Source organism: Schistocerca gregaria, chromosome 1, assembly GCF_023897955.1.
Source record: "Schistocerca gregaria isolate iqSchGreg1 chromosome 1, iqSchGreg1.2, whole genome shotgun sequence".
Taxonomy (NCBI): Eukaryota; Metazoa; Arthropoda; class Insecta; order Orthoptera; family Acrididae; genus Schistocerca; species Schistocerca gregaria.
This window is the reverse complement of record NC_064920.1, coordinates 1,016,771,694-1,016,785,017: the sequence shown is the minus strand read 5'-3', so window position 1 is coordinate 1,016,785,017 and position 13,324 is coordinate 1,016,771,694. Positions and strand designations below refer to the sequence as shown.

At 38.6% G+C, this 13,324-nt stretch overlaps 1 protein-coding gene across 3 annotated transcripts in view; it reads right to left on the bottom strand.

The window, feature by feature from the left end:
- LOC126278912 (uncharacterized) overlaps positions 1 to 13,324 on the bottom strand; it is a 124,921-nt gene that overhangs the window by 67,259 nt on the left and 44,338 nt on the right. The gene's annotated exons all lie outside the window — the stretch shown is intronic.

Below are 13,324 nucleotides of genomic sequence, written 5' to 3'. Positions count from 1 at the left end.
AGCGGCAAACGAAGTTCTAAGAAGATCATCGCCAGGGCAAAAGCCAGTCATCGGTAGTCGGAGTATGGAGGACTGATGACTTATTCCTGGACTAAGTGGACGGAACACCGAGACACCATTCTCTTAAGGAGGGAGCAATGTTGCAGAAGAAGCTGTGTACCACCGTGGTTTAGTGTTTATGATACTAAACTGTTGCATGGAGGGTCGCAAGTTCGAAACTCACCTGGACTGTACAATTTTAATTTCTATATTCTATTCGATTACATTCTAGAAGTATCCACAAATATCAAGAATCATTGTACTGGAATGTTCTGTAACTGTATATATACTATATGTGTTCTGGCCGGAGGCATCTTGCTCCGCGCTCTTGTACATGCAAGTGCCGAATAAAATCCTCATGATGTTAGTGTTCATCTTAACAATAATAATGAAAAGAATTTTATAAGACATATTCAGGTAGAAAATTTTTTGCAAAAAAAAAGATAGAGATAGAGATAGAGATAGAGAGAAGAAAAAAACCGATGACCGAAAAAATTTCACAGTTTGTGGTCTCGGGGAGTAAAGGTGTGACAAACCTGAAACCTGATATGTAGTAACCAATACACCAAACAACATTTATGTGCCACTGTCCAATACTGAATAAGTGAAATGCGAAGTTGACGAGTTTGTAAAATGATCAAAAATATGGTACTTTCAGCCTAATTTTGCAAAAAACTTTGTACTACGAAACTCTCCAAACTGGACACATTAGAAATACCATTGTTTCAAACACAAAAAAATGTATTTTATTACCCAATGCAAACTAAAACTTAGATAATCTGTGTCAATGATGGGAGTGAAAACCAAAGCGCGAAGAAAATTTGAATTTCGGATCCATTTGCTTGCCGCCTATGCAAGATACTCCTACATATCTGAGAATCCAAGCTAAGATATTTACAAAATGGGTTTGTAAGCAGACTTTGGAACTTAAATTAAGAAACAAACAAAAATAAAGGCTTGACAACCTTGAAGAAGATCTCCAACTGTGACGACAGAGTTCCCAGTTCATGTTCTTGAACCGGTAGTGATAATGTCACCAAGGACCAACACCACAAAGTGAGATATTATTTGTCAGCTTGAAAACAAAAGCCACATGCAACAAATCGTGGACAAATGGTTGCAGAAATGTAGTACGTTCCTTCATATCTGACGGTAATTTTCAGGTGCTGGAAGATCACATGTGATTTCTGGATGCTCGAAAATATGTTCTTTCAAACTGTGTTTAGTCTGAAGTCAATTATGGAAAACTCATTTTCTAAAAATAGACTGAATGTTATCTATTTCTGCAATAAGAAATCAAAGTTAAAACTTTAATCTCAGCCTAATTTTTCTGGCTACTTTGCCTCAATTGATGTAGCATTGTTAGCACATGTTGGGAATTAAACACATTGTTCAGGGGAGGGCTTAAAACACACTGTGTTCAAATGAGAATGATTCTGAAGCTTTAACACAAAAACCAAGGTTGTAAAAGAAGTGTTGAATATATCCTATTTTCACCTTTTCGCAAAAATCAATTCGCTTTGTAGACTATTGAAAAATAGCAGGTGAATGTAATTTTGTATTCCGCGTCCTTCTGCTACGAAGCTATGGCCTATTAAGTTCCACGTTAAGCATGTGTTTCGTCTATGAGATAGAAGTATACAAAGTTCGCTATTTTTTCGCGCTGTCATTTTTGCAACCAATTTTGATTCATATTATCTAGCATTGTTAGCACAAATTGGATAACAGAATACACTTTTTTGTGGTTAAAACCATGTTCTTTCTAATGAGCCCAGTTTGAAGAGCTTTTTAGAACACAGCTTTTTGCAAAATCAAGTCAAGAATACCGGATTTTTTTTACCTTCTCACAAAATCTTCAACTTCACACTAATTTATTCAGTATTAGAAAGTTATACATAATCAAAATGTTATGTTCGAGAACCTTGAGTTGTTAGGTTGCTATGTGCCAAGTTTCACTTCCATCACACCTTTAGCCCAAAGACGCAAAATTTTTTCCGGCGCTGATTACTTTGGGCGATTCTGCCTAATTTTTTTTTTGCATGAATTTGGCTCATAAAATTCTTTACATTACTACTCTTAAGAGAAAGCATAAGGTTGTACAAGATGACCAAATTTAATTTCTTTCAACACAATATTGCTTGAGGCATGGCGGCTCAATTTTGCCAGAAATATGAGCTTTCTCTGCACAAAGTGGTGCATGGAGTCGAACAAGTGACTAAATCACAGCCAGTATTGCTTTGTCGTATGTTAAACTTTGCCAAAGTTCATTGGGGACATTTAAGAATGTTGACATAAAATTTCAACGAAATCCCAACTGATAAAGCAGGGAGATCTAGGCGAGCTGGCATGACCCAATAGTAAATGCAATTTTTGTGTGGCTCACAATATGATCCTGGGTTCAATCAGATGGATGGTAATATGAGACCACAAAGGAGGGGCTCAGACTGCTATCTGTTGACGGGAAGAGACTGAAACAATGTCTGATGAGATAAGAGAAAGTATTTGGTTAGTTAAGTGAAAATTTCACTTGTGATGGTGGACTGGAATTCGGTAACAGGAAAGGTAGAGAAAGGAAAAGAGGCAAACAAAGACTGGGAGAAATGAGTGAAAGGAGAAGCCACCTACAGAATTTTTCACAGAACACAATTTAATTGTTGCCACCACTTGGTTTAAGAATCACAAAAAAAGTTGCACGTGAGGTGTGTGGAAAAAGAGGCAAGAGAACACTAGAAGATTCAGACAGGTTATACAATGGTAAGACAAAGATTTTGGAACCAGATTTTAAACTGCAAAATGTTTTTAGGGCAGATTTGGAACATGAACATTATTTATAGGTTATGAACCGCAAATCAAAACTGACAGAACTGCAGAAAGGCAGAAAGTTAAGGGTATGAAACATGGATACACTTAAAGACACAGAAAATGCTGAGAATTTCAAAAGAAGCATTAGGCAACAACTGACAAACAGGAATAAAATACAACAGAATACAAATGGGTAGCAATGAGAGAAGAAATTGTGAAGGCTGTAGAGGAGCACATAGGGCGAAAGACAAGAGCCAATAGCAAGCCTTGGATAACACAACAAAATATGCAGGCTTTCATGCCCAGTATGTGTGTTATATTTGTGTGTGTGGTGATATTTGTTTTATGTGAATAAGGCCACGGTCTAATGCATAATTCTCTGTCCAACACTGAGCCTTCCAATGGTGAAGACTTTAACAACTGAGAAAGCAGATCCATCTCAAACAAGCTCAGCAATCTCAACTGTTCACATGTTTTTTGCAATAGTTAGTTCGTGACATCATCAGACTGCAGAGTCACACCGACATAAGTTATGGAGCTTGAAGTGGTAAAGAGTTGGCACTATTTGTTTTATTTAGCACTAAAGCCTACGACTTATCTAATTTCAATCCTCCTCCTCCACCACCACCTTTTTCTGATGGTATCACTAATTGACCATTGTTTGATTACACACTGCTGACCTTGTTCGAAATTAAACTCCTTTCTGGATTGGGTAATCCTGTGATGATGTCTCCAGCACTGGAAGACAAAATGTTAGGCAGAGAATTATGCCTTGGACCACAGCCTTATGTCCATAAGGCAAATATCACTAAAAGATATTTCATGAATATGAAGCAGGCAAAATGGAATACAGATGACTAAGAAATGAGATTGACATACAGTGCACAATGGCTAAAGCAGGAACGCCTAAAAGACAAATTCAAGGCTGTAGAAGCACTCATGATTAGGAGGTAAGACAGATTCCAACAACAGGAAAATTAAAAACCCCTTTGAAGAAAGGAGACACAGAACGTGTAGACTTTCATGGCCAGTGTCTGCATTAATTAAAACTTTCAGGCTAAAAGGTCATGATCGAACAGTAGAAGTTCTGTGTGTGTGTGTGTGTGTGTGTGTGTGTGTGTGTGTGTGTGTGTGTCTGCCAATCTTAAACATTCACTGATTTTTTGTTGGGTCTGAATATTATTTCAACTCGAAACTTGGCCAGAACTTTCCCAATATGGTCCATAATATTGTGGATAAATGGAAGAAAAACTTTCCCAGCCGAGGACTGTTGTTGCTGTTGGATGTTTTCGGACACTTTTCTTCTGGAATGGAGTGCTTGATCTATCTCATCAACGGCATATCCATTTTTTTTTTTTAAACCATTCGCAAATGATTTAGTTCATCTTGCAAAAAATCTAACTCAGATTTTATTAGCCCTGTCCACCAATATTTTAATAACAGCTCTCTTCTGACAGGGTGAAGGTTCAAATCCATATGGAGGTTAACGATGAGTATGTCTATCTTTCCTACACACCTTATGAGCGACCTGAAGTCCCATCTGCCTGTTTAATTACTGAAACATCCAAAAAACTAAGACATCCATTACTCTCTGTCTCTATAGTAAACTGTATCTGTTGATTAATTACTATTCAAATGCTCCAAGAAACCATTCAACTCCTCTTCACCATGATTCCGTATCACTAAAGTGTCATCCACCTACCAATATAACTTCAGTGGACTTTTATTGACTGACTGCAGCACCTATTGTTCAAAAAATTCTATAAAAAGATTAGCAACTGCTGGACTTAGAGGGTACTTCAATGTTGCTCCTTCAATGTGTTCATAGAACTCATTACTGCACTTAAAATACGCCATGGATAGGCAATGTTGAAACAAGTGGGAAACATGAGCTACATACAGAAGAGCTCTGTTAATTGGAATCATGATGATCAGGGATACCACATCAAAACTGACAAGTGTATCACCTTGGCTGTCAGTAATTCCCTTCAACTTTTCGATAAAGTGCATAGAATTTTTAATATGATGATCAGTGTTTCTGTGAGTAGGGAATCCAATACCATTCACTTTCAGTCTCAGTAGAACATTAGGCTCAATAATCTTAAGTAGCCCGTATAATCCAGGAGGGTAAGCTTCCTTTTGTAAAGATATTTTTTATCCTCTGTAGGAATGGAAGACTTTTTTTATTAAATGATTGGTGGCTGTTAACACTTCCGATGCAGGATCCTTTTGCAACTTTTTGTAAGTGGTAGGATCCAAGAGGTCACTGATCTTCTTGTTGTAATCTTTACTCTTCGACACAATGGTAGCATTCCCCTTATCAGCAGCGAGTACAATAATATTCTATCAACCCGAGAGGGTATGTCTGTTACTGTATGACGACTGGAGAGCTTTGCATGCTCACTTTTTTGCTCTGTTGTTGTGACACCAGGACAGTTCAGAAGTTTCTGAAGGTGAAAGGATTGTTTCATTCAGAGCAAGCAAACTATACATATTTACATATGGAAATGGCGATTCTACAGGAGCCGAGTCACCAAACACATCGAGGACTGTCAGTAAGTAGCAGTCTTCTGTTAAATTCCCATTTATTTTTTAGCAATACAATGGAGTTTTGTTATTGAAATAAGTTGGATAGGCTAAAATTTGGAACTATGGAACTTAGAGTGGAAGTGTCTTCTAATAGGCAGAAGTAGTAATTTGATAATTTACTAAAGGATGGACAGGAAACACTAGTTACAGACAATTCCCATTCGGTTACTAATTTGTCCAGAAGAGAATTATCTAAGGAAGAAATTTCTGTCCTCTTGAAGAAGGAAATTTTGCAATTACTCCACTGAGGCTATTGTAGCTAATATAGATGCAGGGATTTGTCTGTTACCATCACATCCTTCTGACAACGTTTGGATGGTAACAGCCAGGATGCTACGTTAAGCTAAGCCACCCAACAGTAATGTTTCTCAAGGAGAAAAGGCGGCATTACATGAGGTTAATGCTGATAAGAATGTTATCGTAATTATTGCTGATAAGGGTAATGCTACCATTGTGTTGAAGAGTAAAGACTACCACAGGAAGATCAGTGATCTCTTGGATCCTATCACTTATAAGGATCCCGCAACAGAAGTGTTAACAGTTACCAATTATTTAGTAAAAAAAGTCTTCCATTCCTACAGAGGATAAAAAATATCTTTGCAAAATAAAGCTTACCCTCCTAGATTATATAGGCTATGTAAGGCTGAGACTCAAAGTGAATGCTAAGGATTCCCTACCCAATAGTAGTCTATCATTTTCGCCTCCTCATTACAACCATATACTGGAAAAACTGATCATCATAGTAAAAATTCTATGCACTTTATTGAAAAATTGGAGGAGATTACTAACAGCCCAAGTGATTTCCTTGTCAGTTTTGATGTGGTATCCCTGTTCACCATGGTTCCAATTAACGATCCTCTTTCTTACATAGCTGATATGTTTCCCACTGATATAGTAGCCTTGTTTTAACACTGCCTAACCACGACTCATTTTCAGTACAGTAATGAGTTCTACGAACAAACTGAAGGAGTGACAATGGGGAGCCCTGTAAGTCCAGCTGTTGCTACTCTTTTATGGAATTTTTTAACAGCAGGCACTGTAGTCAGCCAATAAGTCCTCTGAAGTTGCATTGGCAGGTCGATGACACTTTTGTGACATGGAATCATGGTGAAGAGGAACTGAATGGTTCCTTGAACCATTTAAATAGTATTAATCCACAGATACAATTTACTATAGAGACAGCGAGTAACGGGCAGCTTAATTTTTTTGAATGTTTCAGTAATTAAACAGGCAGATGGGACTTTAGGTCACTCTTTGGGTACGTAGGAAAGATAGACACACTGAGTGTTACCTCCACACGGATTTGAACCCTCATCCCAGACAGAAGAGAGCTGTTATTAAAACATTGGTGGACAGGGCTAATAAAATCTTTGAGTTCGATTATTTGCAAGAGGAACTAAATCATTTGCAAACGGCTTAAAACAAAAATGGATACGCTGTTGATGAGATAGATCAAGCACTCCATCCCAGAAGAAAAGTGTCCGAAAACATCCAACAACAACAACAACAACAACAACCATTGGCTGGGAAAGCTTTTCTTCCATTTATCTACAATATTATGGACCATATTGGGAAAGTTCTGGCCAAGTTTCGAGTTGAAACAATCTACAGACCCACCAAAAGATCAGTGAATGTTTAAGATCAGCAAAAGACGCACGACACCCTTTTGCAACCCATGGGGTGTATAAAATTCCATGTAGTTGTGGGAAGGTTTATATTGGAACAATGAAAAGAAGTGTTAATGCCCACCTAACCAAACACAAAATGAACTGTCGTCTGGACAAACTGAAAAAATCGACTGTAGCAGAACATGTTTTTGAAGATGCCGATCATGGAATAAAATTTAATGAGGAGACCATGCTAGCTATGAGATTGCATTATTATGTATGTACATACAGAGAAATCATAAAAAATTATAAAAACTACAATAATTTTAACAAAAAAGAAGAAGGCTTAATGTTAGATAAGATATGGCAGTCAAGTTTGTACTAATGAGTGACAATTGATTATCTTTGATCAAGAGTAATGATATTAGTCACAGATAGGTTCACTGTTGACTATGTGACAAGTGGTGGCGCCCTCTATGTGCTCTATACAAAAGAGTCCTGTATGGCCTAGGAGCCAGTCGTTGGCTCACCTCAGATGTACCCCGCACTTGCCAACGAAAAGTCAGGAGGACGAATTTCTACTGTTTGGCCACAGCTTCTTAGCCCATAAGTTTTAATTAATAAAGGAGAGACAGCTGTATGAATTTCAGATGTAAAGCCAGTACAGTGCTAAAAGTGAAGGAGATAAAATTGAAAAATGGAAGAAATATACAGAATAACTAGACATTGAAAGTGAACATCAACGGAACAGTATAGAAACATGGCAGAAAATAAGTGAAGATGTGACTGGAAATATGGTACTCCAAGAAGAATTTGACAGATCAATTAAAGACCCAAGACGAAATAAGTCCCTGGAGTAGAACATATTTCCCATAATTATTGAGATCCTTGTGAGAGCCATGCATGACCAAACCATTCCTCTTGGTATGCAAGTTATACGAGACAGGGAACTTACCTCAACTTCAAGAAGAACGTAACAACTACAATTCCAAAAATAGGGTTGCTGACAGTTGTTAATAAAACACAACCATCAGTTTAGCAGGTCATGGTTGCACAATACTGATGCCAATTATTTACCAAAGAATAGAAAAACTGGTACAAGCTAACAATGGGAAAGATCAGTTTGGGATCTGGAGACATATAGGAACACCGAAGGGCAATACTGACCTCATGATATACCTTACAAGATAGGTAAAAGAAAGGCAAATCTAAGTTATATCATTCGCAGGCTTAGAGAAAACTTTTGAATAAGTTCGCGGAAAAATGTTCTTTGATATCCTGAAGATAGCAGAGACTTTGTAAAACAAATAAAGATGAATAAAAAACGGTCACCGAGGGTTCTGTGCAATCCTGGGAATTGAGGCGCAATTACTTTTGCCTGTTTTCAACATATATTGCCAAGATATCGGTCCCAGGAATTCTAAGACCATATCAAAAACTCTAAAGTAGCTCCTCATGCTAGACCAGGCATACAAAAAGAAGCAAGCAAAGATTTACATACACAGGTATGAAAGATTTAATAAAATGTTTTTATTTACTTACTTAAATATGACTCCAACTTACATTTTAAGTTTGCGTGTCGTAATGTTCACCTGTTTTGCTTTTGATGGATGGTGAATGCAATGTGTGTTCTAATGGCAAAAAGATATTTTTTATCTGATATAATTACAATTTAACCATTTTCAGACATTTTTACTTTACTTGTACTGTGAAACCTTACTTCTTACCAAATTTCATGATTCTATGTCTATGGGAAGCACCGTATAGGTTTTGACAGGTGAGTTTGCGAGTATCAAAATATGTGACATAAATGGCCAAATCTTTTGATTGCATGGATCGTAGTAACTGACATAAATCTGAATTTGATACGCCAAATTTTTCGCAAGAAGAAGGAGTCTTAACGTACGGACAGACGAATAGACAGAAGGATAAAAAATGACAAAAAATATTTTTTGTCTTATAATTACATATTAATAATTTTCGTTTTTTTTTTTTTTTTTTTTTTTTTTTTTTTTTTTTTTTTTTTTTTTTTTTTTTTTTTTTTTTTTGCCTGTACTGCGAAACATTGCTTCCTGCCAAATTTCATGATTCCACGTCAACAGAAAGTACCTTGTAGGTTCCGATAAATCGGTTGGCAAGTTTCAAAACAGGTGCCATAAATGGCCAAATCTTTTTACTGAATGGACTTAGAAGCTTAAACGTTTTACACCGCCAAGGGATCATAGACTTTAGTACGCAACAAAAATTTGAACTTGATACGCCAACCTGTTCCAGATAAAAAGGGGTCTTAACAAACGGACAGACAGACAGATGAAAAATTAAAAAGAAGTATTCTTTTGTGCGACATAACAACGAATTAACAATTTTTGGATTCTTTCCTCTACTTGTACTGTGCAACTTTGCTTCTTGCGAAATTTCATGATTCTAGATCAATGGGAAGTAACCTATACATTTTTATGAGTGAGTTTTTTTGGTATCAAAATATGTGATATAAATGGCCAAATCTTTTGATTGCACAGACCATAGTTACTGACATAAATCTGAATTTGATATGCTAACTTGTTCGCGAGAAGAAGGGGTCTTAACATGCGGACAGCATTGACTAGAAGCTTATAATTTTTACACTCCCAAGGGACCATGGACCTCAATATCTCTGTATCTAAAAGGCAATGTCCTAATTGAGTGACTGACTGACTCACCCATTCACTCACTCACACTGACTAAGTCACTCACTCACTCACTCACTCACTCACCAACTAATCATCAGCCAGCCCGAACAGCTAAGAACAGAAACTTGAAATTTGGAGAGCATGTGGACATTACATGTAGATATAATTTAAGAAGGGATTGTTTGAAATTTCACTCCTAAAGGGACTAAACTGGGGGATGAAAGGGTTTTTGAAAGTATGTGGCTATTAAGGCAATGTTGCGTAACTACAAAAATCAGTACTGGGTTTCTCAGAAATAGGAAATACATACTTCAGCAGTTTTGGAAATTCAACCATTAAGCGGATAAAATAGTGGGTGAAAGATTTTTTGGAAATAATTTGTTATTAAAGAACTATTTGAGTTCTCAATTAAATTTTTTTTTTTAAATGTGTGTTTTTCGAAATTCAGCTCCATTAGGGAGTAAAATATGGGATGAAAAGTTTTATGAAATTATTTCATTATGAAAACATTTTCAAAGTTAAATCTATGAAAATTTGTGTTTTGCTTGTCTGTTAAAAATTAAAGTATATGTGTTTCACTGTTATTGGAAATTCAATCCCATGGGACTGAAACAAGGGTGTAAATTTTTAAGAAAAGATTTTGTTATATCAAAAAATTTTGAAGAAAATATTTTGTTATATCAAAAAAAATTTTCAGTGAAGTGTGTGTTAGGGTATGGAAGTTCCATTGGAAATATCAACACAAGAACACAAAAGGCAAAAACTTGGACTCCAGCTACCAGAAGCAGTCTTTGGTCAGAAGTACATTTAGAAAAGACCATGCTCCTGGAGACTTAATTAGCGTTAAGCTGTAGGGTGTTGTGATTTGTGAACATAAAAATTTCATTAAAGGAAAAAACTCTATTCACACCATGCTATACGAGCAAAGCTGTGGGTGCAAAACTATTGTGAGAAAAATTTGAACTTGATACGTCTACATCTTCCCGAGAAAAAGGTTTATTAATAGTTGGACAAACAGACAGATGGACAACAAGGTGATCCTAACAGTTCTGTTTTTACATACTAAGGGACAGAATCCAAAAAACAGCAAAAGGTTTTGTATGACTTGTATAGAAACTATTTCTAGACTACAGTTATACGAGTTGAAGGGTATGAAAGGGAAACAGTGGTTGAGAAGGTAACAATATAGGGTTGTGACCTATCCCTAATGTTATTTAACCTGTAAAGTGAGCAATCAGTAAAGGTAACCAAAGAACAATTTAAGAGAATAATTCAAGTTCAGGGAGATAAAATAAAATTTTTGAACTTTCGCAATTACATTGTAGTTCTCTCAAATAACACAAATACCTCTGGAGGGCATCTGAATGGAATGGAATGGACACTGTCTTGAGAGGAGGATATAAGATGAACATCAACTGAAGTAAAACAAGGTAATGGAGTGCAGTGAGATTAAATCAGGCGATGCAAAGAAATCAGATTATGAAACGATCAACTAACAGTACTGGGTGCTTATAACGGCAGTGCAACTACTAAGAGAGGTCCAGTGTGGGCTTTAATTATCATTCGGCAGCAAAACATGACGCTTAAGCTGATGTGTTAATGTGGATGTGATTAACACTGGGAATAAATTAATACATCATCTCTCTGTGCTCATGTTGAACAGCTTGTGTAAACGGCAGTTAATAATAAAATCAGTATTATGCCTTTCTCTCCTGTTTGACCTTTTCTGCTCAAATTCTGTTCCTAATCCATTACACATGGAAATATTTCTACACATCTTTCTTGCATTCACAGCATCAGATTTGCTTCTGGTGGCTGAAATAGGAACTAATGTTAACCAATGTCAATTGATTTCACGTTAACACATTGAAATGTCTACCAATCACTGCTGCCATATGGTAATTGTAATTGCAGCTCACACTGGACCTATGTGTGTAGCTGCACTTTAACTACACTCCTGGAAATGGAAAATAGAACACATTGACACCGGTGTGTCAGACCCACCATACTTGCTCCGGACACTGCTAGAGGGCTGTACAAGCAATGATCACAAGTACGGCACAGCGGACACACCAGGAACCGCGGTGTTGGCCGTCGAATGGCGCTAGCTGCGCAGCATTTGTGCACTGCCGCCGTCAGTGTCAGCCAGTTTGCCGTGGCATACGGAGCTCCATCGCAGTCTTTAACACTGGTAGCATGCCGCGACAGCGTGGACGTGAACCGTATGTGCATTTGACGGACTTTGAGCGAGGGCGTATAGTGGGCATGCGAGAGGCCGGGTGGACGTACCGCCGAATTGCTCAACATGTGGGGCGTGAGGTCTCCACAGTACATCGATGTTGTCACCAGTGGTCGGCGGAAAGTGCACATGCCGTCGACCTGGGACCGGACCGCAGCGACGCACGAATGCACGCCAAGACCGTAGGATCCTACGCAGTGCCGCAGGGGACCGCACCGCCACTTCCCAGCAAATTACGGACACTGTTGCTCCTGGGGTATCGGCGAGGACCATTCGCAACCGTCTCCATGAAGCTGGGCTACGGTCCCGCACACCGTTAGGCCGTCTTCCGCTCAAGCCCCAACATCGTGCAGCCTGCCTCCAGTGGTGTCGCGACAGGCCTGAATGGAGGGACGAATGGAGACGTGTCGTCTTCAGCAATGAGAGTCGCTTCTGCCTTGGTGCCAATGATGGTCGTATGCGTGTTTGGCACCGTGCAGGTGAGCGCCATAATCAGGACTGCATACGACCGAGGCACACAGGGCCAACACCCGGCATCATGGTGTGGGGAGCGATCTCCTACACTGGCCGTACACCTCTGGTGATCGTCGAGGGGACATTGAATAGTGCACGGTACATCCAAACCGTCATCGAACCCATCGTTCTACCATTCCTAGACCGGCAAGGGAACTTGCTGTTCCAACAGGACAATGCACGTCCGCATGTATCCCGTGCCACCCAACGTGCTCTAGAAGGTGTAAGTCAACTACCCTGGCCAGCAAGATCTCCGGATCTGTCCCCCACTGAGCATGTTTGGGACTGGATGAAGCGTCGTCTCACGCGGTCTGCACGTCCAGCACGAACGCTGGTCCAACTGAGGCGTCAGGTGGAAATGGCATGGCAAGCCGTTCCACAGGACTACATCCAGCATCTGTACGATCGTCTCCATGGGAGAATAGCAGCCTGCATTGCTGCGAAAGGTGGATATACACTGTACTAGTGCCGACATTGTGCATGCTCTGTTGCCTGTGTCTATGTGCCTGTGGTTCTGTCAGTGTGATCATGTGATGTATCTGACCCCAGGAATGTGTCAATAAAGTTTCCCCTTCCTGGGACAATGAATTCACGGTGTTCTTATTTCAATTTCCAGGAGTGTATAACCATTGGGTAGTAGAGCTTTGTGTTTTGGACAGTAGAATCACTTAAGTTGGCCAAATCAAAAAGGATATAAAATGAAGACTGACAAAAGCACGAAGGTCATGTCTGAAAAAATATGAATTTATAAACGTTCCATATAGATTTAAACATTGGGAAATCTCTTCAGAAGGTGTCTATGTGAAATGTATCCTTGCACAGAAACAGTTCAGACATGAAGAGATTAGAACTTTTTGAAATGCTGT